The sequence below is a fragment of the Taudactylus pleione genome, unplaced genomic scaffold (assembly GCF_031769625.1).
Source record: "Taudactylus pleione unplaced genomic scaffold, aTauple2 ptg000109l, whole genome shotgun sequence".
Classification (NCBI taxonomy): Eukaryota; Metazoa; Chordata; class Amphibia; order Anura; family Myobatrachidae; genus Taudactylus; species Taudactylus pleione.
The window spans coordinates 2,346,845-2,370,920 of NW_028284511.1; the positions used below are offsets into that span (position 1 = coordinate 2,346,845).

At 41.5% G+C, this 24,076-nt stretch overlaps 1 protein-coding gene across 1 annotated transcript in view; it reads left to right on the plus strand.

Moving 5' to 3' along the window:
• LOC148525216 (von Willebrand factor-like) overlaps window positions 1-24,076 on the plus strand; it is a 265,846-nt gene that overhangs the window by 5,602 nt on the left and 236,168 nt on the right. Inside the window, exon 2 of the mRNA XM_088471026.1 lies at window positions 630-724. The gene's annotated coding sequence lies outside the window, so the exon portion shown is untranslated. The remainder of the gene's footprint in view (window positions 1-629; window positions 725-24,076) is intronic.

Sequence of the window (24,076 nt, forward strand, 5' to 3'; positions counted from 1 at the left end):
GAAAATCATGACTGGATAGGTTTGCCAATTGTGGACAAATTGGCATTCCAGTGTAAATTTGCTGTACTTTACTTGTGACATCAATAACACTAGAAAGAAAACCAAACATTCTAAAATATTTTTGTTTAGGTGGCTGTATTTAAGCTAAATGAGGCTTTGTTTCAATATGATAGATAGATAGATAGATAGATAGATAGATAGATAGATAGATAGATAGATAGATAGATAGATAGATAAATGTAGATAGATAGATGTAGATATTGTTTTTAATTTGAAACATTTGAGGAAAATAACCATAATCATAACCTCTGAAACACATCAGAGATACAATGCAAACAAAGCCTCATCATTGAGCCCAATACACGTGGTAGCAATGAAGAGTAGAACAATATTGGTTGAATATACCTTCACTAAGGTCATTTTCCTTAATCTATTTCAAATAGAAAAAAAAATAATGGCTAATTTCTGAATGCTGTGGAGCATTCAATAACATTATTGTTACCATAATATGTTGTACATGATTGTGATGTAAATATGCTAATACATGCCTATTAGTACTGTACTCAGTATTTCAGTCAAGTGTAACACCCACTATCATTACTTCAATGACCCAAAACCTGTCTCCACAGTAACAACTTCGGAAATCACATCAACTTTACCTAGAATATCAGTTTCCTTCACCCCAACTTTGTTCAATATTCCAACTGAAACAACCACATTTGTTGTGAGTACCTTTCAACTTATATGAGTACCCTGCATGATAGCTTCTCTTATATTACTTTGCCAGCAAATGCATATTTCTGTTTCTGAAATTTAAATGCATACGCTTAATACAGATGGGGTGAGTTTATTTTGGGTACATTGCACACAACATGTTGAGAAGATTTAAGTGCCACCATATTAAATACAGGACACATTGTACCGAATAAAATGACAATGTTGAATAACACTGTGTTTTCTGCACATCATTGTGCTCCACATCTCATTGCTTGTCTGAAATAAACTTTCTCCATCTGTACTGTATGTTGTCATTTTAACAGTTAAATACAAACTTTCCTACAACTGGGGGATGTGGAATAGAAATGATAAAATGTGTTATAAAAAGAACTAAATTGTTGAATATTTTTCTGTTTCTGAAAATGAATTATAGTTAATTATTCCATCATTTCTTTAACTGTTTAAAGTGTAATACAAACAAATTCCATTTGCTTACACTTGTGTTTAAATTGTCTTGTGTGGAAGCCAAAAAGCTGCTTTTTTTCATCTTGTAGTCATACCAAGGCTGTGTCTTTGCTCCCTGAGGAAGCCAAGATGTTTTTGGTGAAACGCATAGGTTTTGAACTAACAACTGCATCTTTACTGCACAACTTTGTTAATATCTTGCTGTTGTCTTGCTGGGGCGGGCATGCACATTGGTCCTTTCAGTTGCCCTTGTGCAACAGAAAGGCAACTAAAAGAGACATGAAGTGGCTGGATCACTCACATGGACTATTGAATAAGTGCGGTGCTGTGGCTTCCTCATGAGGGGATTTTTGTGTAGGACTCAGATACCTATAGAAGGGCAACAGTAAGGGACTGAGACCTCCAAAGGAAAATTAACACACTGTGGAGATCAAGCTGTCACTTCAGGTGGCCGTTTAGAGTCACAGCAGAGACTATACAAATTAAGGACAAAGGGGATTTCACTCATTACAGTTACTTAACAGACTTTAATAGACATTGCTTGTACAACTCCATGACATAGATTATACATCATGGTCTTTAATAAGCATGATACATGGAGAGAAAAACACTTCCCCAAAATTGACAGAACCTACTCTAATTAATGTGATGCAATACAATGGATTTGTGGCATATGTATTTTTAGAGTGCATGTGTACAAGTAAAAAATACTCTTGTAGCAAGAATACAGATATTGCATTACCACTGCTATACTATTATTTAGCATTTTTAATATAGTTTGTACTCCATATTAATATTCAACCTTTTTTTACATAAATAAATGTAACATAGCTATCTTGTTTGTAAAATAATACATTTCAAATAATTTTCATTACAATCTATATTAGAAGTAAACTCTATTCATTGAGCAATGCTGCTCGCCAGTGATTATTTAATTTCTAACTCTCTGTGAATAGCAGCAGTGGATATTAAAACCCTGGAGCAATTCAACATTGCTCTGGAGTGGAGACAGCTTGTTCAAGGATTAGCTGTCCCTGCTCTCGCTATCACTGCTACTTTGGTAGCAGTGAAACTTAACATTGCTGAGTCTGACTTGGCTATGTTAGTGCGCATGTGTGAATTAAAGTTCACATATATGTGCAGAGATCCAGGTGTCCAGCGGAAGGAGACAAACAGGAGCAAATCCTTTTTTGAAACCCGTGACACTTTCTCATAGGAAGGAGCGGGGGTCCAGGAACAGGCACCATCTGATGATGGCATAGGTTCCTTCTGTCAAGATACCCATGATATGTTCTGTATTACCTTTGTAATGAATAGCCGTGACACTTAATTTCTACAAAAATAGGTGAGATTGTTTATTTTCAGCTACTTTTGTAGAAATTAAGGGGTAATAGACCACTAAATCTCATTATAACAGAATCACACACTCTTTGAATCCATTTACTTCACCCTTTCATTACTACTGAGTCCTCTGCACCTACATAACTCCCCCTTCTCACTAGATATTAACAGTACCTACAGAGATACTGTTATGTAGCAGGTAACTCTAAAGAGTAATCCATAGATACTGTAGCTTCTATCCAAGGCCATAGCTAGGGTAGTGCGGCTGGTGCCATCGCACAGGGCACCACAGGTCAGGGGGCGCTGTTTGGGCCTGTCAAATTTCTGTTTATTATCATTCTTGCTTGTAGATTCCTCTTATTTCATCCCCAGAATCTCCTGGCCTCTCCTATCTCTTCCCTGGCCCTTCCCCATGAGGCCATGGTCCTTTTTTGAGTGCATTATGTCCCTTTGAAAACTGAGGGGGGCGCCAATGCTCTTTCTGGCAAAGGGCACCAAAAAGTCTAGTTACGGCTCTGCTTCTATCCACAAATAATGATCATGATCCCTTTGGATAATGTATTGACTGTGGGGGTGATTCAGCAAGGATTGCAATTGCTAAGCGGAACTCAGGCAGCTTTGCAATTCCCTCTTTGCTAATATGCAAATGCAGCAGGAGTTGTATGACACCCCTTGCTAATTTGCAATCCCAGCACTGCTTACTCAGGCTGGCTGGCTTGCTAGGACAGGAAGCTGTGTCGGTCGATGCTGTCCCTGACCTTGCTACTCCAGGAAAATGGATCAGACACTCCCCATTTCCAGGAATGCCGGCAGCCCCGCACCACCCATTAAAAGCCTCTGCCTGTCAATCAGGCAGAGGCATCGAAGGGGCTGTGTGTGACTGTGCAGGACCCATTCTGCACTCTCGCAGAATAATTGGGAATCTGTAGTCAGCAGTGCACTAGCGTGCACTACTCAATCAAGTCCTGTGCCCACTGTAGATGAAGAAAGTGAGCACTCGCAAGCGGGTCGATGTTGCCCAAGTGCGCATGCGTACGACGGAGGCGGCTCCGTCGTGCGCATGCACAAGACCCGAATAACGACGTCCAAGCCGTTTTTATTGGTCTCGCACCAAAGGGGGCGAGCTGTTGATAATGATTGACAGCACGCCCCCTTTGGTGGGCGTGCCGGGGGCGTGGCTGCCCAGACGGAGGCGTTCCTATGGGAACGCCTACTGTCTGGGGCCAGCCCCACTGACATCACTAGTGATGTCAGTGGGAGTGCTTTTGGCTCTATCAGGGCTTGCGGCAGCGAGACCCTACCGCAAGAGTCTCGTCGCAAGCCCGATGTCGCGATGGTCTTGACCATCACAACCATCATTTTGGCCGCTCGCTATAGCTGTGGGTGGTCACCCACAGCTATGAAAGCGGCCAGGAGGGCGCTCCAAACAGTAAGAGGGACGGCCCTGATTCAGAGCGAGCGCTCTGTCAGAGCGTCCGGCTCTGAAACAGGGCCAGTATTCAGTAAGAAAACAAAAAAATACATTTTGTTTTCCTACTAAATACCTCTATTAGTTATTTTTTTGTGAGAAAGTGAAAAAAATTATATAGGAAAACGTGTAAAAACAAACAAAAAAATTAGTGAACAGAATAAACTGTTCTTAACTTTGACGCTGTACTGCTCATCATTCTGTTCTAGGCTGTGGTAAGGTGACTGCTGACATCATCAGTGTGTCAAAGTAAAAGTAAAACAAGGGGTGTCAGTATTCATACCCTCCAAGGCCTCACTGCGTGAGGTGCTTCTTAGCATTCAAGACCCCTGTGACTTAGCACTAAAGATGTGTGCGGACCCCCACATTTTGTAACTAATTCGGGATTGTGTTTTGGTTTTGGAAAAACCAGGGCCATAACTAGGGGTGTGCAAGCGGTGCAGGTGACACTGCCACTCATCCACAGCCCCTGCATCTGGCTAGAAGAGTGCCTTTCCAGGCACCCTGCAGCCAGATTATCTTCAGCAGTGCCGCCTGGAGCGTCCTTAGGATGTTTCTGGCATGCACACCACTGCTGTTACAGTCCCCTGGAGCAATGGCATTGCTGTCATTCCAAGCGTTCGTGGCCCTGACACTTCCATATAACATCAAACTTAGGGGGCATGGCCTGCACTGGGCACTGGGACCACTGGTTATGACTCTGGGCAAAACCACCCTGAATTGTTTTGGTTACAGATCTGAATTTCTTTAAAAAATGTATAAAAACAGCTAAAATCATGTTTTTGGGCCTGTTTTTGTTCCTACTGTATTATTAACAGAGATTTACGCCAACCCCCGTGTTTTGGTTTTGAATCTATATCTCCTCTTGTTTTAGATTTCGATTGGTTTTGCCAAAACCACCCTTGCATGTTTTGTTTTTTTTGTTTTTGGATCTGTATGTTTTCTTAAAAAAAATCATAAAAACAGCTAAAATCACATAATTTGGGCCTGTTCTTGTTCCTACAGTATTATTAACCTCGATAACATTTATTCCACTCATTTCCAGTCAATTTTGACCACCTCCCAGCTCACAATATTGATTTTTTTCATCTAGATAAGGGCCAAAAGGTTGCATCCAGCTAGTTGGCAGACTAAGCTAATTGACAGTAGTGGGCAGCATTAACATGTGGCAGTTCAGCTTCAAACATGGCACAGAGTGGCATTGCAGTGGTAGACAGGATGGCAGTTTATTAAACTATACGACCCATAGAAATTTTAAAAACCAAGAATGTTTTTCTTAACTAGGTCAGAGGCCCGACGGAGTTGGACTGTTTATGGACTGAAGACAGGGAAAGTATGGAAGGATTGATTAGTTTTTAATTTATTTAATTTAATATTTTGATTCTTAAAAAAATTATGAGGGAAGATCAATCTAGGATCAAGTTCTTCAGTTCCTAAAAGACATCTTTGACCTGGAGGTGTTTTTTTTTAAATTTTTTATACATGATCTAATAAAAAATGAGGTGGCCTTGCTTGTGGAGGTGTTGCTAGAACATACTGTAAACAGGCATTTACTAGTTTGTTCTCAGGGATAATGGGACCAAGACTTGCTGTTTACATCAGAGGAAAGCAGCCTGTAGTTCTCTGGCTGAATTTGAACTCCCAGCATCTGTGATGTTTGCTGGGCCTACTGGAAGTTATTTGTCAACAACAAGTGGCTTGCTTCAGGTTACCTCAGCGTGCTTTACGCATTGTATGTACCATGTTAATATATTTGTATGTGACCAATATACACAACTAATTCTTGTATTAACGTATTTGCACTTTATTGCACACATTCTGGCAGGAAGATGCTCTGTGCTGCTGATGCTCATATTTGCCCACTCCATCAATTTGGTGGTTCAGAATTTGCAGGAGATGCTGTTTATGGCAATTATAATTTCTGGACATTCATAAACCATAAAATTAAAAATGTCAGGCAGCAATGCCCCAAACAGCACATAATGCAAAGAAAAGAGGTGCAAGATGGAATTGTCATTGGGCCCTCCAACCCACCCTTATGTTGTATATATGAAACAGGACATTCACAATTTAACAAATCAATCACTTCAGCGAGAGGGACTGCCACTTGTGGTTGAAATGATTTGTTTGTTTGGACCGCCCACAAAACAAGCTGCCAATGCGCAGTGGACATTGGTGACAATTATCCCATACAAAATCTGGCTTTACAACATAGGTAAGATCAGATGTCGTCATCGTCATCATCAGCCCCATTAGTGTGTATATCCTCTTCTTCACACAATATTCATTTGTCCCTGCTGGAATCCACCATTGCAGATGCTTCTGTATTTTTTTAGCTTAATTGCTGGTAAATGTCTTCCTCGTGAAATTTGTAATTCATTTTAATGAACATCATCTTTTCCACATTTTGGGGAAGTAACCTCCTATGCTGAAAACTGACAAGGTTCCCGGCATCACTGAAAACTGTTTCAGAGTACACACTGGAGGGTGGGCAACTTAAGTAAAGCAAAGTCAGTTTGTGTAATGGACTCCAAATTGCCTCTTTTTCCTGCCAGTAGTGGAACGGACTGTCTGACATGCCTATTTGGATGCTATCCCTAAAATAATCATTCACCATTCTCTGAATGGTGATCATACCAGACAAAGTCATGGTAGACATGTTACTCATTGTAGGCAGTTCTTTCAGACCCAACCATATGTCATTAGGTTTTGATGACTGATCTGTATCACCACCAGCAGTGGGTCTCTTTGTAAAAGTTAGTCTTTTCCTGGCAGCCGCAGAAACTGAAGGAGAAGATGCTGCAGTGTCACATGCCGCTTCTGCTGACAATTTTTTCACCAACAGCTCTTTGCATCTTTCAGATTTTTGTCCGTTGGAAAGAAAGACACAAGGTATGACTTAAACCTAGGATCAAGTATGGTTGCCAAAATCCTTGGATCCTTTTTCTTATTTTTTAGAACACATCAATTGATTTTAAAGACAACCATTTATTTTAAATACATCTGTTTAATTTATGTTTTGCACACAAATGAATAAAGTACATTTTTACTAAATTTTTTCCGATTATCTGTATAAAATACATAGCCTCATTTTATAATTTCCCAAGAACAAGCAAAAAATAGTGATCTAAGGCATTTATCCAATGATTCAATTAAGTAGCCAATTAAAATAGTCCTTCAGGAATAAAAGGAGTGAAAGCGGAAGTCATATGGGCCATTTACACAGCAGACTGAATCCGTTCTGACTGCTGCAAGACTCCATCAACCATCAGCTCATACTGCCACTAGGAAAATGTAGGGTGAGTAAACCAGCCGGTGCTCCGGACACAGCCCCATTGTCGGTTACAGGAGACCTGGACTAACATGCATATTTTCACAAAAAGAGCTATAAACACCCTTATTTCATGTTATATATTGAGTCCACTGTATATTCAGACATTGCCTGTCCTAAACATATTTTTTAATAAGTATTTATTTATTTATGTTTATATATTATTTCTTTTGATATCAGTTCTGACATTTCCATACCCATGTCTATAGATATTTATTGCACATGATCTTCATCTTAGATGCATTGGTCAGCTAAGCACCATATAGATTTTATTTAGTTAAATACAAATTCGTCTATCAAATTGCATTCACCATATATTTTAGTCAGTGTTATTGATTAAACTAATAGACAGCTGCTCACACAAATATTGGGAATGCAAGATACCACAAATCCTGGTGAAGCGAATGAAGGGCTTGATCTACAAGTCTGACATACTTAGCAGAATCACTCCATTTCAGCTCCTCCTTCAGTTTCTCCAGCTGCGTTTGAAAAAGTCTGATTAGGGGAATGACCTGACTCAAGCTGGCAGTATCTGAAATAACTTTACATGTGGCAATTTCAAAGGGTTTGAGAACCTTGCACAACACGGAAATTATTCTCAACTGTGCTTGACTAAGGTGCATTCCTGCTCCTTTCCCTATGTCAGTTGTTCTCAAACTCTGTCCTCAGGACCCCACACAGTTCACATTTTGCAGGTCACCTAACTGGTGCACAGGTGTATTAATTACTCACTGACACATTGTAGAGATCCACATGTGGACCTAATTATTTCACTTGTGATGCTGTGAGGAAACATGGAAAACATGCACTGTTTGGGTTCCTGAGGACCGAGTTTGAGAACCTGTGCCCTATGTCATAGGCCGTAGTGTAGCCTTGGATGGCATTTTTCTGCTCCTCCATCCACTGAAGCATATAGAGGGTAGAATTCCACCTAGTTACTACCTCTTGCTTCAGCTGATAGCAGAGCAAATTTAACAGTACTTGCAGGTGCTGCAATCTTCGACATGCAGTTGCAGAATTTCATAAATGTCCTGAAATCTTTTGGGCCACCAAGAGCATCTCCTGCATGCCCCTGTCATTTTAAAAAAAATGTTGCACCACCAAATTAATTGTGTGAGCAAAACACGGGTCGTGTTTGAATTTGCCCACATGTAATGCTCGCACAATATTGCTGCCATTATCAGAAATCACAAATCCCGAGGAGAGTCCAAGTGTGGTAAGCCATTTTGCAATGATTTCCCTGAGTTTTTCTAAGAGGCTCTCAGCGGTATGCCTCTAAAATCGGTGATACACAGAGTAGCCTACCTCTGAATGAGCTGGCATTTGTTAGATGCTGCTGCTGTTTGCGCTCTTGGAAGCAATACACCTACCCAGTAGGCTGTCACAGTCATGCAATCTTTAGTTTGCCCTGTCTGGCTTGTCCACATATCTGTGGTTAAGTGGACAGTGGGCACAACGGCATTTCGGAGGACAGTAATAAGGTTTTTTTAATGTCCTTGTACAGATTGGAAAGTGCTATTCTAGAGAAGTGGAATCTAGAAGGGCCATGGTAGTGGGGACACAGGACCTCAATTAACTGTCTAAAACCCACTGCATTAATGGCGGATACTGGACACACATCTAATACCAGCATAGCTGTTTTGGCATCAGTATCTGCTGTGCAACTGGGTGTCTGCTGTCATACTTGTTCCCCATTGCAAAGGATTGTTTGACAGTTAATTGTTTTTTACACTAAAAGTAGTCTTCTTTCTGGTCCCCTTCTGGGATGAAGATCCACTCACAGCAGCAGCAACAGGTGTAGCACTCAAGGATCATTCTGAGGAACCATGGATAGGAGAGGAGTCAGTCACTCTTATGAAATTGGATGCAGGACTACATGCAATCACAATTGAGGAGATTGCAGATGCTTGGATCCAGAGAGAAGGGAGCAGCTAGACGACACTGGACTGTTTGTTGTTACATTTTTTTAGCCAAAGTTTCTGAATTTAAAAAAATGTTTTCAATTGAATGCGCTGCAAGTGATGTAACAGGGAGGAGGTTCCTAGATGGTTAAGGATAGCTTGACAACTGTCCGGATTTGGTTGGAAATAATTCCACACATGAGAAGTGGATTTTTTGGTCCTTTGTGCAGGCATTACAACAATGGTCTTTTTCCCATCACGGGCAACAACTGTTGCCTGATTGACACTTTTTACACAAACATCCTCAGCATCAACATCCTCATCATCCTTGTTAGCACCAACTACAGAGATATCCTCCTGGTGCAATTCCACAGAAGCATCCTTGATTTGTATGTCAGCATGTTGACTTGTGATGCTCATCCCCACATTTGCAGAGGGCACACAAATGGTGGAAGGAGGATCCTCTTCAAGTACAGTATTAGAAAGGTTAGGCTCACACATGGCAACCGCGTATATACTTGGATTCTCCTCGGGGATCTGTGACTTTTCTGAGCACACAGATGATTCATGTGCCTCAGTGATTTTGATTTTTTTTTACACTTCTACAGGGAGAAGTGCTTACATCATCATAAGATGGCCAAGGCCTTATCCTTTCCTTACCACTTCATGTAGTAAATGGCATATTGCCAATTTTTTTTCTCTGTAGCTAACTTAGGCCCTCATTCAGAGCCGTACGCTCTGAGCAGAGCGCACGCTCTGAATGAAAGCCGGGCTCCATTTTCATGGAGCGTCCTCCTGGACGCTCGTATAGCTGTGGGTCACCACCCACAGGCTATACGAGCGTGCTTTTTGATGGCCGTGATGGTCGAGACCATCGCGACCATCGAAATTGCGAGCCGGAGCCTGCGGTTGAGGTTTTCAACCGCAAGCTCCGGAGTGATTTTGGCTCTATCAGAGCCAAAATCACTCCCACTGACATCACTAGTGATGTCAGTGGGCCGGCTTCTGACGGGAGGCATTCCCGTGGGAATGCCCCCGTCAGGGAGGCACGCCCCCGGCACGCCCACCAAAGGGGGTGTGCTGTCAATCAACATTGACAGCACGCCCCCTTTGATCGGACACAACGAGCGAAGGACTTTCCTTCGCTCGTCGTGTCTGGCGCATGCGCACGACGGAGCTCCCTCCGTCGTGCGCATGCTCAGTGCATAACATCGACCCACTTGCGAGCGGACAGCCGCTCGCGAGTGGGTCTGAATCAGGCCCTTAGCTTTTAATTTTTTTTTCTTTAACACTGTAAAACATTGCTTGCTTGTTTTTAGATGCCTTGACTTAATCCCTGTATGCCCTTGGGCATCAGCTTTAGTAGATGGACAAGTATCATCATGACTGGTGGCACTGGCAGCAGCTCCACCACTAGTATGTGGTTCCTGCAGTCTTAACTGATCATTCTCCATAACAAATACGAATGAAGTGGGGTACAGCACACACATCATTTTGTACCAATTTATATATTACACTGCGGTATCAATGACCTACAGTGTGACAAAATTTTTTACGAATACACTGCATTTTCCACTTACAGTGTGACAATATTTTTTACAAATACACTGCGTTTTTCACTTAGTGTGATTATATTTTTATGAATACACTGTTTTACTCAGTGTGACAATATTTTTTATGAATACACTGCATTTTCCACTTACAGTATGACAATATTTTTTTTAATACACTGCGTTTCCATTTACAGTGTCAATTATTTCTATGAATACACTGCGTTTTCCACTTAGTGTAACAACATTTTTTATGAATACACTGTTTTCCACTAACAGTGTGACAATATATTTTTACACATACACTGTGTTTCCACTAACAATGTCAATATTTTTTACGAACACTGTGTTTTCCACTTACAGTGTGACAATATTTTTATGAATACACTGCATTTTCCACTTAGTTTGACAATATTTTTTCTGAATACACTGCATTTTTCACTTACCGTATATACTCGAGTATAAATCGACCCGAATATAAGCCGAGGTACCTACTTTTACCCAAAAAAACTGGGAAAACTTACTGACTCGAGTATAAGCCTAGTGTGGGAAATGGCAGCAGCTGGTAGTGCCCCCAGTAGTAATTCCCCCTGGTTGTGCCCCCAGTAGTAATCCCTCCTGGTAGTGCCCCCAGTGGTAATCCCCCCTTTCAGTGCCTCCAGTAGTAATCCCCCCCTGGTAGTAACCCCAGTAGTAATCCCCCCTTTTAGTGCCACCTGTAGTAATCCCCCAATGGTAGTGCCCCCTGTAGTAATCCTCCCCTGGTAGTTCCCCCAGTGGTAATCCCCCCTTTTAGTGCCCCCTGTAGTAATCCCCCCTGTAGTAATCCCCCACTGGTAGTGCCCCCTGAAGTAATCCCCCTCTTGTAGTTCCCCCAGTGGTAATCCCCCCTTTTAGTGCCCCCTGTAGTAATCGCCCCCTGATAATGCCCCTTGGTAGTGCCCAATGTAGTAATCGCCCCCTGGTAGTGCCCCCTGATAATGCCCCCTGGTAGTGCCCCCTGTAGTCCCCCCCCCTAGTAGAGAGAGACGTGAAAAGAAAAAAAAAATAAACACTTACCTTAAACTCCCGCTCCTGGTCCCGCCGCTGTCCGCTCCTCCGGCCGCTTTGCATGGGAGAGACGTCGTCATGTTGACGTGTCTCCCATCACCCACTGCGGGAGCTGGAAGATGGCTCCCGCAGTGGGAGCAGCAGCAGCCGCTGAGAGTCTGACAGACTCTCAGCGGCTGCTGATTACACCAAACACGCAGCTGCCGGCTCCGGCGGCTGTCTGTTTGGCAGTGTGTAGCGCTGACCGAACTCCGTCCCGTCAGCGCTACACTTGACTCGAGTATAAGCCGAGGGGGTACTTTTTCAGCACATTTTTTGTGCTGAAAAACTCGGCTTATACTCCAGTATATACGGTACATTGTGACAATATTTTTTATGAATACACTGTGTATTCCACTTACACTGCGTTTTCCACTTACAGTGTGACAATATTTTTTACGATTACACTGCATTTTCCACTTAGTGTGACACTATTTTTTAAGAATACACTGTGTTTTTCACTTAGTGTGACAATATTTTTACGAATACACAGCGTTTCCACTAACAGTGTCAATATTTTTTATGAATACACTGTGTATTCCACTTAGTGTGACAATATTTTCACTGCGTTTACTTTCTAATAATAGTGTCAATAAACTTTACGAATACACCCCTGCAGCCCCTGCAGAACTAATGAGAATCCGACAGCAGGATGATGACGTCTTGCCTGGCTTTGAGATCGGAGTCAGGTGGGAAAACCCAAGCCAGACTCGGATCTCACCTCAGATCTTCAAGTTCAGGTCGGCTCGGTTCTCGGAGAACCGGACCCGCTTATCTCTAATTATTAACTTCAATAACATAAATTGCTAGTAATTTCCGGTCAGTTTTACAACCTCACAGCTCACAATATTGTTTTAACCACTGTTGGACAAAGGCTGCACTGAGCTAGCTAGCTGACTAAGCTAAGCAACAGGAGTGGCACAAACACATGGCAGTTGAATTTCAAATATGGCACATCCAGTGGAAACTAAATCGGAATTATTATTATTATTATTATTATTATGTATTTTTATTATTATTAGCACTGTTCCATCTAAAATGAGTGAACTGAAAATTATACCTAATGTAATATTTAATAAGTAACCTGTAAATTGTGAACACATTGATAATTTGTCAGACATTTAATCCTTTAGAGCGTCCAGTTCCTAACACTTAGGGGTATATTTACTAAAGCTTCTAAAACAGACAAGTCTGTGTATAATTTTCTAGAATGCAATAGAAAAATTATAGCTAGAATCTTATTGGTTGCTATGGGCAACATAATCAATTGTCTATATTAGAAGCTTTAGTAAATCTACCCCTTAGGGGTAAATTTACTAAGATTCGAGTTTGATCGAGTTTTTTTTAAATCGCTTTGCATCGCCAAAACTTGGTTGAGTTTCTCATTTTTAAACTCTAAAATTTACTAAGAAGTGACTTTAGCTGAAAGGGAGTTGGCCGATGGTGAAGCAGATCAAGATATCTCCCCCGAGTAACAAGTTTTGAAGGAGATTACTAACCCGAGATTGCAGTGTCTTCTCTCTGCCTAACTCTCCCAAACAAGCAGCCTGCACATATCAGTGAGATATGTGAAGGCTGCTTTTGTGGTCTACCTGTAAAAAAGGGTTAAATCTTTTAAAAAAATTATGTAGGGTCCACTCCAAAAACATAACCAGCCCCAGGATGCTCAGTCAGTTCTGGTTCCTAAAATTATGGAACCATTACATGGATCCCCGGTAATTTCAGAACCAGCACCTGGCTGTATGGCCAGTCCTGGTTTTAAATATAGGGGGAAAAAATGCATAGGGGTCCCCCTATATTTAAAACCAGCACAGGACCCAAACCAACCAGGGTGTAATGCCACAGCCAGGAGACTCTATCATCGGGTCTCCATGGCCAAAGCATTCACACCCCAAGCCAGTCAGCTCAAGCCAGAGATCTCAGGGGAGGTGGGGACCCCATCTCCCTAAATCCCAGACTTAGTCTGAAGCCCGGGGCTCTTCCCCACACCCCTGGGCTGTGAGTACAGGGGTAATAATGGTGGAAATAGTTCTAAAATATTGTATTTTACAGTGGAACTACAGGTGCCAGCATGCCTGCCCTTTGCACTTGTGGAACTACAAGTGCCAGCAGATGGCCGGTAATAGGATCTCCTGGCTATGGCATTACACCCCAGTTGGTTTGGGCATTTTTTCCCCCTATATTTAAAACCAGGTATGGCCCAGCAGCCAGGTGCTGGTTCCTAAATTACAGTGGAACCCCACTCTATTTTCCAGCCTAATTTTAGGAACCAGGACTGGCTGAGCAGTCCGGGGCTGGTTGTCTTTTGCGGGGATCCCTATAGCATTTTTTAATTAAAATAAACACCTTAGATTAGCTATACAGGCAGAAACATACACTAATCGCACTGCTCTGTATATGTTTCTGCCAAACTCGCAGCTCAGGAGGAGGAGTGTTTGAAACTTCAACTTATTAATGAGTTTGCTACAATCTCACCCGAGATTGTAATCTCGATTTTTGGTAAATTCCCGAGTTGTATCTTTAACATGAAAAGTACTTCCGAGTTTGGCCGATGGTGAGTTGATTCAAGTTTGCAGTTTCACCTGAGTTTTACCAGTGAAAAGAGTGAAATCTCTCCCAAACTCACCTGAGTTTATATTTATTAAATTTGTGAGATGAAAAACATGCCTAAACTCACCCGAGATTGCAATCTCGACCAAACTCGAATCTTAGTAAATTTACAAATTAGAGTCTTGTACATTTGGTTGTTAGACCCTTTGCATCTACCTTTTTGAACAGTGTAGACAGCTGTATATTGATTCTGTCATCTGTCTGTACTTTTTTTAGACCTAATTGTCTTTGCATTGTCACAGGATATATTTGAAAAAGAAAGAGTATCAAGTTAAATACACTATTCTGTTTTCTTTGTTTTATTTCTCTTTCATTGGGGAGAAAATTTTAAATTGTAATGAAATTGGTGGGAATTTTAATTGTCTGTATTATCTCTTAAATAGTTATAGTTATAGGCAAATATGATTAAATGATTGCATTGTTTGGATTCCACCCTCTTCCCCTTTTTTTATCCAGTCCTTTGAGCAAGATGCCATAGTGTTTGTTTCAGTTTGTTTTTTTCCTCCTTTCCCCCCTTTTTAAGTTTTTTTATTTTAGGAGAGAATTGAGTAAAAATACAGTGGAAATCTATAAAATTTTTCTATTCTCAAGTTCTTTATTCTCCTAAACTCAAACTACAAACTGTACCATTGTATAATGTATGGGACCCAATGCCTCTTGGTTGCCATCACTGGTGGAAGCTGAAGAGTATTAGACCATGTGTGATAGTACATAACAGTCTAGCTTTTTGGATTTTTTCCCCCACTTTTTTTCTAAAAAGGAAAAATGCTCAGTTTTACCTGTTAAAGCATACAAGTTGCTTTGTTATAATAAAACTAAATGTCTACACAAAAACTATAAAAACTATAAGTATTCTGAGACTAAAAAAAAGAGATGGTTTTGCAAGTGACAGACACCAATGCACCAGTAAAGGATTGTACTATACGCTGCCTGTCAAACACACACAATCTTGGCAAAGCTCATAATTAAAGTGGTACATAATTGAATTGTCCTTGGGCCCTTTCACCCTCCCTTGTGTTGTATATTATAAAGGACATGCACAGTTTAAGAAACCAAGCACTTTAGCAACAAAGACTGCCACTGTTGTGGCTTAAATGCTTGATTTGTTAGGTCCCAGCAAAACAAGCTAGCAATGGGTTTAAGGTGTCTAACTGTTATGTTCTGCGGCAGCAGATCATCTTGGTGGCAGGTTCCAGCCATAGTAGGGTGACTGGGACACTGCATCATGCCTTGATTCCAGTTCTGGCTATTGAAGGCAACTGGAAGTCTGAGTGCAGCTCATTGCTGAATTCCTACCTGCCTGTCTTAGTGCAAAGCTCAGCTGCATACTAACCTGTCATTAGGGAAGCTCTGCAGGGATTGCTCTGATTGGTCATGTTTCTAATAAGTTTCAGCCAGCCCTACACTTCCTGCCAGTGATATTGCTTAGTTCCTGCACCTAAAGGATGGTTCCTGATCCCTTGCCTGTTTACTGTTATTTCACCTTGTATACCTGCTTCCTTGAATCCTGCCTCAGTCCTCTGTATGTAATCCCTGCCAGCCCTGCTCCTGTGTCCATCCACACTCTGTGTCTGTGCCTTACCAAGACTCTCCAGCTTACCTTCTGTGTCACCTCTGGGCTGTGTCCAGTCCCAGTGAGTTCCTGTGGATTTATTCTGCCAGTTCACACATACCAAGTCCTGGTTCTGCTACAATTTCAGCTGGTATCCTGAGGCACTGCCCTGCTACAACCCAGTCTAGTCTATCCTGCTAGCTGGGACTGCTCCACACTCCAGCATTTCTTGCTAAACTGGTACTGCTTCATTCCACCCTGCTATTACAGACTGAGCCTAATCACATAGTTCAACCAGCAAGTATCCCAGTAGCAGATTCCCTTATACACATCCTGCTGCTGATTGCTCCTGCAGTTAACCATTGCATGGCTGTGTTTATCATCAACTTTTCCTTATTGCTCAAGTTAACCAGTGTCTTGCTACATATCCATTCTTCATTCAGTCCTGCAGTCCTCTGCTACTATTTCTTGGTCAAGTCTGTCTGCTGTTCCCATTGCTGTGTCCAGCTTTCCAGCAGTTAACTCCTACCTTGCCAGCTGCTAAACTCCAAGTATTATTCTGTATAGCTAATACCTTCCCTGCCCTAATTCCTAGTCTCTGTTATAGTACTGAGTGATGCAGCCGGGGGACCGCGACCTGCCCGTCGGATGCCACAAAGTCCAAACTTCCTTGTGGGAAACCCTGCCAAAGAACACCTGTGGGTTAGATTCCGCGCCCCTGGTCTGGGTCTCTGCTAACACTCAGTACTGTTAAAGGTCTCTTGAATATTCATCTGGGTGTCTCATAACACTAGAAGACAAAGGATGGCTCTGCACAGGATAAAGAATGTAATACACAGATATAGAAACCAGCATGTAAATTAATGTAAGAGGTAAAAAACCCCTTTACCATCACCTGGTTGGAGGTGCTCCCCTGGAGTAATAACTTGATACATGAACATCTAACATTACTCTGTATAGCAGGACAACCGAAAAAAACTGTTTGTGGGGGCAATGCTGTGCACCGCTGATGCTCCCTGGTGCTGGATGGGCGTTTCGCTGATCAGGCTTTCTCAACAAGGGGCCCCTTGTTGAGAAAACCTGATTGGTGAAACACATGTCCAGCACCAGGGAGTATCAGGGGTGCACAAAAAGACAAATTACAAGTGCACAACTCCAAATTACTAATTATATATAATACATTTTGCAATAAAATTTTGAACAGCTGATCTCCCAGCCAGCGTCTGGCATCCTCAAAGCATCTCAACTAACAACATACAGGTACCTTCTCCTCTTCTTCGCTCCCTTGTGATGCTGAACAGGCAAGAATGCTCTGTAGCAAGTGATTTACACCAGCTGAGCATTGTTCAGGCTGTGGTGGGAACTATCATCTTGACCCCCTGCAATAATGTATATACAGTACCACGCTATCGCACTTACCACCTAGCACACTTTTGTAGCGGAAGATGGTTTGATATATGTTTTGCGTAATAATAGAAATGTGTATACTATCAGTAATAACAGAGGACATATGTGAATACATATGTTAGATTGATATTACAGTTTCTGTGACCTATTGTTGGTGTGCTACTAGATTCAAGACATACAGTATGCAGGTAACAATACCGGGACATAATAGAAATGCAAGGCTAGATCTGTTGTGATCATTCTGAAGCAGTACAGGAGAGCACATTATAAAGATTATTTCATCTTTGGTTGTACCATAAGGATGTTTAATGCCCGTGATTATAGTTGAACCATCGGTACTTGGATGTACTTTTATAGGAATAAGGATTTTTCCATGAATAGGCTTAAACATCTAATTAAGGGTTAACCCTCCAGACGCTGGTTGTAGATAGGGGTTGCAAATGTACAGAGGTAGCTTACTTGCTACTAATAAGCGATTTTATTATTGTGACAAGCATATCTGATATTTCGCCTGATCTTTCACATCAAATATTTATAAAGGGAACCAATCTAATAGGATACTATATATTACATTTGTAATTTAAAAATGTTCCTCTAATAGATAATACTAATACTTTGAGCTGTGGTAATATATGTACACCAATACCACAGAGTACATGTTGTTTGAGTTATATTTGTGTAATGAGTATGCTTTTTTGCTTTTTAGGTGCATACACAATAAAAGTTATGTTTTTAATAAAATATATTTCAGGTATTTAAATAATAAGAGTGCCCCGACAAAGGAGTTTTTTTCTGTTATCCTGCTATATAAGGTAATTATAGATGTTCATGTCTCATAACACTAACAGCATTGTTAATCGTCACTGGGAAGATGTAATTATCATCCTCCTTCAGTGTTAACATCATCATCACCGCACAATATTAGCTCATCCCCACTGGAATCGACCGTTACAGAAGTCTCTGTATCTAGTTGCATTTGGCCACAAAGGTCTTCCTCATAGATTTTGTAGTTCATTTTAACGTGTGTTTTTCCACATTTCAAGGAAGTAGCCTCCTACGGCGATTGCTCACAAGGTTCCCAGCTGTGCTAAGCACTCTTTATGAGTACACACTGGAGGGTGGGCATTTAAGTACACAAAAGCTAATTTGTAGAAGGGGCTCCAAATTGCCTTTTTTTTCCTCCCAGTAATCAAAAGGACTGTTTGACCTGATAATTCGTACATTGTCATTAAAATATCCTCCACCATTCAATTGATGCTTAGGGTATCGCATTGAATCACGGTAGAGGTGGCAGTAATTGTGAGTAATTATTTTAAGCCTTACTAGATGTCAAAATTGTGTTTCAGTTTGATGTGCTGAGTTGACTCATCATCCTAACTCCCATTGGGTCTCAAAAAGGTCAGTTTTTTCCTGGCAGCAACATTTGCAGGAGAAACTGAAGTAGGAGATGATGTTGTGTCATGTGCCATTTGAGTTGACAACTTGCTGGCAAGGACTCCAGGGAGTACTTTGCATCTCTTAAGATCTGTGCAAGTCGGAAAGAAAAACATTACGTATGATTTAAACCTACTGTAGGACCAAGCATTGTTGCCAAAATGTAGTGATCCAGTTGCAAGATCTTGACAACTCTTTGGTCATGGTGAAGTGAATAAGGAATTTGATCTGCAAGTCCAACATACATAGCAGAATCACTTTGTATCATCTCCTCCAATTTCTCTAGATTTTCCGTAGTTTTATTAAGTGAATCACCTGTCTCAAGCTGGCAGTGTCTGAACTCCCTACATTAGTTACTACATTAAATGGTTTCAGTAGCTTGCATAAAACAGAGAATATTCTCCAGGGTGCTGAACTATGGTACATTTGTCCTTCTCTCCCTAAGTTATGGGTTGTTTTGTAGGTTTGGATGGCTCTTTGCTGTTTCTCCATTTGCTGAAGCATATAAAGGGGATTATGTACTAAGTGTCTATTTAAAAGCGAAGTGCTTTTACGAGCTGTGTATTGCTAGTAAAAGTACTTCCCTTTTGAAATATTGGGCATGAACACGAAGACAATTGTTGGGTTTTACAACCGATCACTTAGAAAATAAACACCAAAGGGTGGAGTTCAACCCAGTCACTACCTCTTGCTTCAGTTGGGGGCATGGCAAATTGAACTGTTCTTGCAGCTACTGCAATCTTCTAAATTCGATTGCTAAATGCTAAAAATGTCCAGAAATTTTTCGGCCCACAGACAGCATCTCCTGCATGCCCCTTTAATTTATTTAAAAAATTCTGAATCAACAGGTTTATTGTGTGGGCAAAATATGAGACATGTTCAAATTCACCCAGTTTTAATGCTCTCCCAATGTTACTTGCATTATTGGAAATGACAAATCTAAAGAGAGTCCTAGCAGGGTATGCCATTTTCCTATGACATCCCTGATTATTTTCTAACAGGTTGACACAGGTATGGTTCTTAGTGAAGTTGGTGATACAGAGATTAGCCATGGCTGTGAATGAGCTGGCTTTGTTTGTTATATACTGCTGCTGCTAAACATAATACACCCAACCTGTGTGGTGTAACAGTCATGTAGTCTTTATTTTGACTAGTACCGCTTGTCCACATAGCTGTAGTTAAATGGATAGTGGATACAATGGCACTTTCTAGGGCAAGAATTATTTTTTTTTAACATTCCAGTAGAGGCAAGGAATTGCTGGTAAAATGGAATCCAATTGGAATTTGGTAATGGGAACACAGGACCTCAATTAACTGTCTAAAACCATATGCATTGATGGTGGATATTGGATACAGATCTAATGATAGCATAGATCTCATGACTTCAGTGATCAGCTTTGCAACTGCATAGCAGCTTTCATACTTGCATCCTCTTGCAAAAGATATTTTCACAGTCAATTGTTTGAATCTAGTCTTCTTGGTCCCTTTCTAAGATGAATATTCCCCAACAGCAGCAGCCCTAGCATTGAAGGATTCTTCTAAGGAATCCTAGATAGGGAAGGAGTCCGTTAGCTCGTGCAAATTGGATATATGAGAACTACCTCTGATTATTAATGAGGAGATTGAGAATAAAGGTGTTGGCGGTGGAGATTGCATGTGCTGGGATCTATTCATGCTGCTGCTAGCTGATGCTGAACTGCTTGGTATTTTACATGGTTATTGAGATTTTACCAAATAATTTGCATGAACTAACTGCAAAAGACATAACAGGGAGGAGGTTCCTAGATGGTTAAGGTCCCTACCTCTACTTACTTTAGCTTCACAAATGGTACAGATGGCTTGATAAAAGTCAGGATTTGGGTAAAAATAATTCCACACAAAAGAAGTGGCTATATGGTCTTATGCCTAGGCATGACAGTGGCCTTCTTTTCCTCATGGGCAAGAATTGCTGCCACTAGTGGCTGACTTACTTTTAAACAAACATCCTCATTATCAACAATCCTCATTAGTGTCAGATACACAAATATCCATCTCATCCTATAGCACCTCCACAGTAGCATCCTCATTGTCTAAATAACCATCTTTACTTTTACTATTTTGCAGAGGGTGATGATATTGCGGAAATAGGCTTCTGTAGGAGTAGTGTCAGAAATGTCAGACTCACACTCGTGGACACACTTAAACTCTCCTTAGGGATTTGTGCAGTTTGTGAACACATAGATCCTCATTCACCACCGATCATAACTGCAATTACACACACAACTGACTGATTGTTGCATTCTGCACATGTGTTTGCATCGCAGTGCACATGCGTGAACACTCGACTGCGATCAGAACAGTGATTGCAGTGACTACACAGACCCATTGCAGAGTGATTGACAGAAAGTACCATTTTGGGGTGGTGATGGGGGGTTGGTCAGCGAAACTCCGGTGTGCCAGTGCATTTGAATGCCATTGCAGGGGCATGCATAAAGTAGCCACTGCGATGCAATATGCATCTTGGGCTTTCACTGCATGCAATGAGGTTAGCAATTCCTGAGTAAGGTCAGACCTTGTGCAAATGTGTGTGAGGCTCTGATTGTGCTCGATGTTCCCGATTGTTGTGCATACTTGCTAAGTATTATGGATGTGTGTAAGGTAAAGTGGGTGGCCTTATGTTAAGCTGCAAAGGCATTGTGATTGCAGTCATTAGCATACCTTCGCAGTGGGACTGCATGCGTAATCGCTATTGTGATCGCAGTAGCAATCCTTACTGAATCAGGCCCACAGTTTGTTCTTAAGCCTTAGTTTTATTTTAGTGAACTGATTTGTTTGTTTTAAAGGTGACACTTTCATGAGAAAGTGTTGCATGAGAGGTTTAAGAAGATGCCTGACTATCTTTGGCCCCTACTTCTGCAATAGGCATTCTAGTGCATGAAACACCAATAGCTGGACCACCAAAGGAAGGCCATTTCCTAAATGAGGATTAAACAAGTAATAACATAAAATGTTCAAGTATATTCTAGTCCACAATTCTTCAGAAACAAGACTAGAGATTGTGACATAGTTCTTCTGTGAGCACTAACTATATGGACCACAAAAACATATCCACTCTCTACGCTTTCACAGATAAAGTGATATTTGATTTCAATGTGTTTGGATCATCCAAGTTGCTTGGTACTGTAGGACAGATCAATTGCACCTCTGTTTTTACATCTAATGTTGATGGTGTCATGTTTACAAGATCCAGTTCTAATGCTTTGGCTGACTCTGTTAATACCATATATTTGGCCTTGGTAGTAGACAGGGCTACAATGGGTTATTTTCTGCTGTGCCTACAAGTAGAAATAGATACCCAGTATACGAATGTCAATCATCTCTATCTGTTCCCCAACCAGCATCACAAAAATATTTCAGTGTAGATTTACCAGCGTTGGTAAATTCCAACTTTAATCAAGGTGTACCTCTTAGATATATGAGGATTCTCTTAACTGTTATCAGGGTGAGTTCCAACACTTCCCTACAGTACATTATATGCCCAATACTGTTTTGATAAGGAACTGTGGCCCTGATTCAGAGCTGGACGCTCTGACATAGCGCTCGCTCTGAATCAGGGCCAGTCTTTTTTTTTTTATGGAGCGGCCTCCTGGCCGCTCGCATTGCTGTGGGTTACCACCCACAGCTAATGCGAGCGGCCAGGATGATGGTCATGATGGTCAAGACCATTGCAACCATCGTGCTTGCGACGAGACCCTTGTGGTAGGGTCTCATGGCCGCAAGCCCCAGATAGCTTTCGGGTCTAACAGAGCCGAAAGCTCTCCCACTGACATCACTTGTGATGTCAGTGGGGCCGCCCCCAAATGGTAGGCGTTCCCATGGGAACTCCTCCATCTTGGCAGCCACCCCCCCCAACCCCGCCCACCAAAGGGCTGCTGTCACTCAACATCGACATCACGCCCCCTGACCCGCCCACCAAAGGGCTGCTGTCACTCAACATCGACATCACGCCCCCTTTGGTGCGAGACCCGAAGCGACAGATTGCCCGTCACTATCCGGGTCTCACGCATGCGCACGATGGAGCCGGCTCAGTCGTGCGCATGCACTCTAGGCCACCATCGACCCAGTTGCGAGTGCTCAGCGCTTGCGACTGGGTCTGAATCAGGCCCTGTCTTCATACTTTCTGTTTCCTCTTTGTTCATTGGTGACAAGGCTTTAGTTAGCTTCACACCTTTGTCAATGAAAGTGCCTATTGGTTTATCATCTGAAATACCATACTATCCAAGTATATTATCAATGTAAGGGGTATATTAAGTAAAGTGTGGGTTTTTAGAAGTTGTTGCCCATAGCAACCAATCAAATTCTACTTATCATTTATCTAGCACCTTATAGAAGATAATAGCTAGAATTTGATTGGTTGCTATAGGCAACAACTCCACTTCTAAAAACTCACACTTTAGTAAATATACCCTATGATCTTTTTCTCTAAAAGTTGGTTGATTCTCAGGCCTAATAAATCATGTGCAAAAGCTTTCATGTTTTTGCAGAAAATCCACTTGCTCTTGACTGTTTTATGAGACTTGTGGGTACATTTACTAAAGTAAGAGTTTATAGATGTGGAGATGTTGCTCATAGCAACCAATCAGATTCTAGCTATTATCTTCTAGATGGTGCTAGTTAAATGTTAAGTAGAATCTGATTTTTTGCTATGAGCAACATTTCCACTTCTAAAAACTCTCACCTTAGTAAATTTACCCCTTGGTCTCTCAACTACAGTCCATGTATTGTTGTCGAGTGATGTCATCTCCTTTTCTATTGCTGATTTCCACTCACAGCAGATGTTGCTTGACTTTGCCTCTTGGATACTTAGGGATTCACAGAATGTGATATTTGCAAACTCCCAATAATGTGGTCTATTCATCATTACATAATTATGTTTTAAACTCACTGTGAGTTTAAAAAACTGTTCAGAGGCATTCATCATGCCTCATTAATAAAAGTAGCACTTCCGAAAAACTGCTCTTTTTGCAAAGTCAGCTTTTCGGAAGAGAGATACTTTTACTCCTACACCTGCCATGTCCCTTTGGATTTCTCCGCCAATGCCAGTGTCTGTGCCCCACCCTGCCCACAATTGCAGTTCCCACCTTGCAGCTACCAATGTCTGTCCCCCCCTGCTAACTCCTCTGTATTATCTCTCCATCCCTGCTTCCTTTCCCCATTGTCCACTCTGTCCCC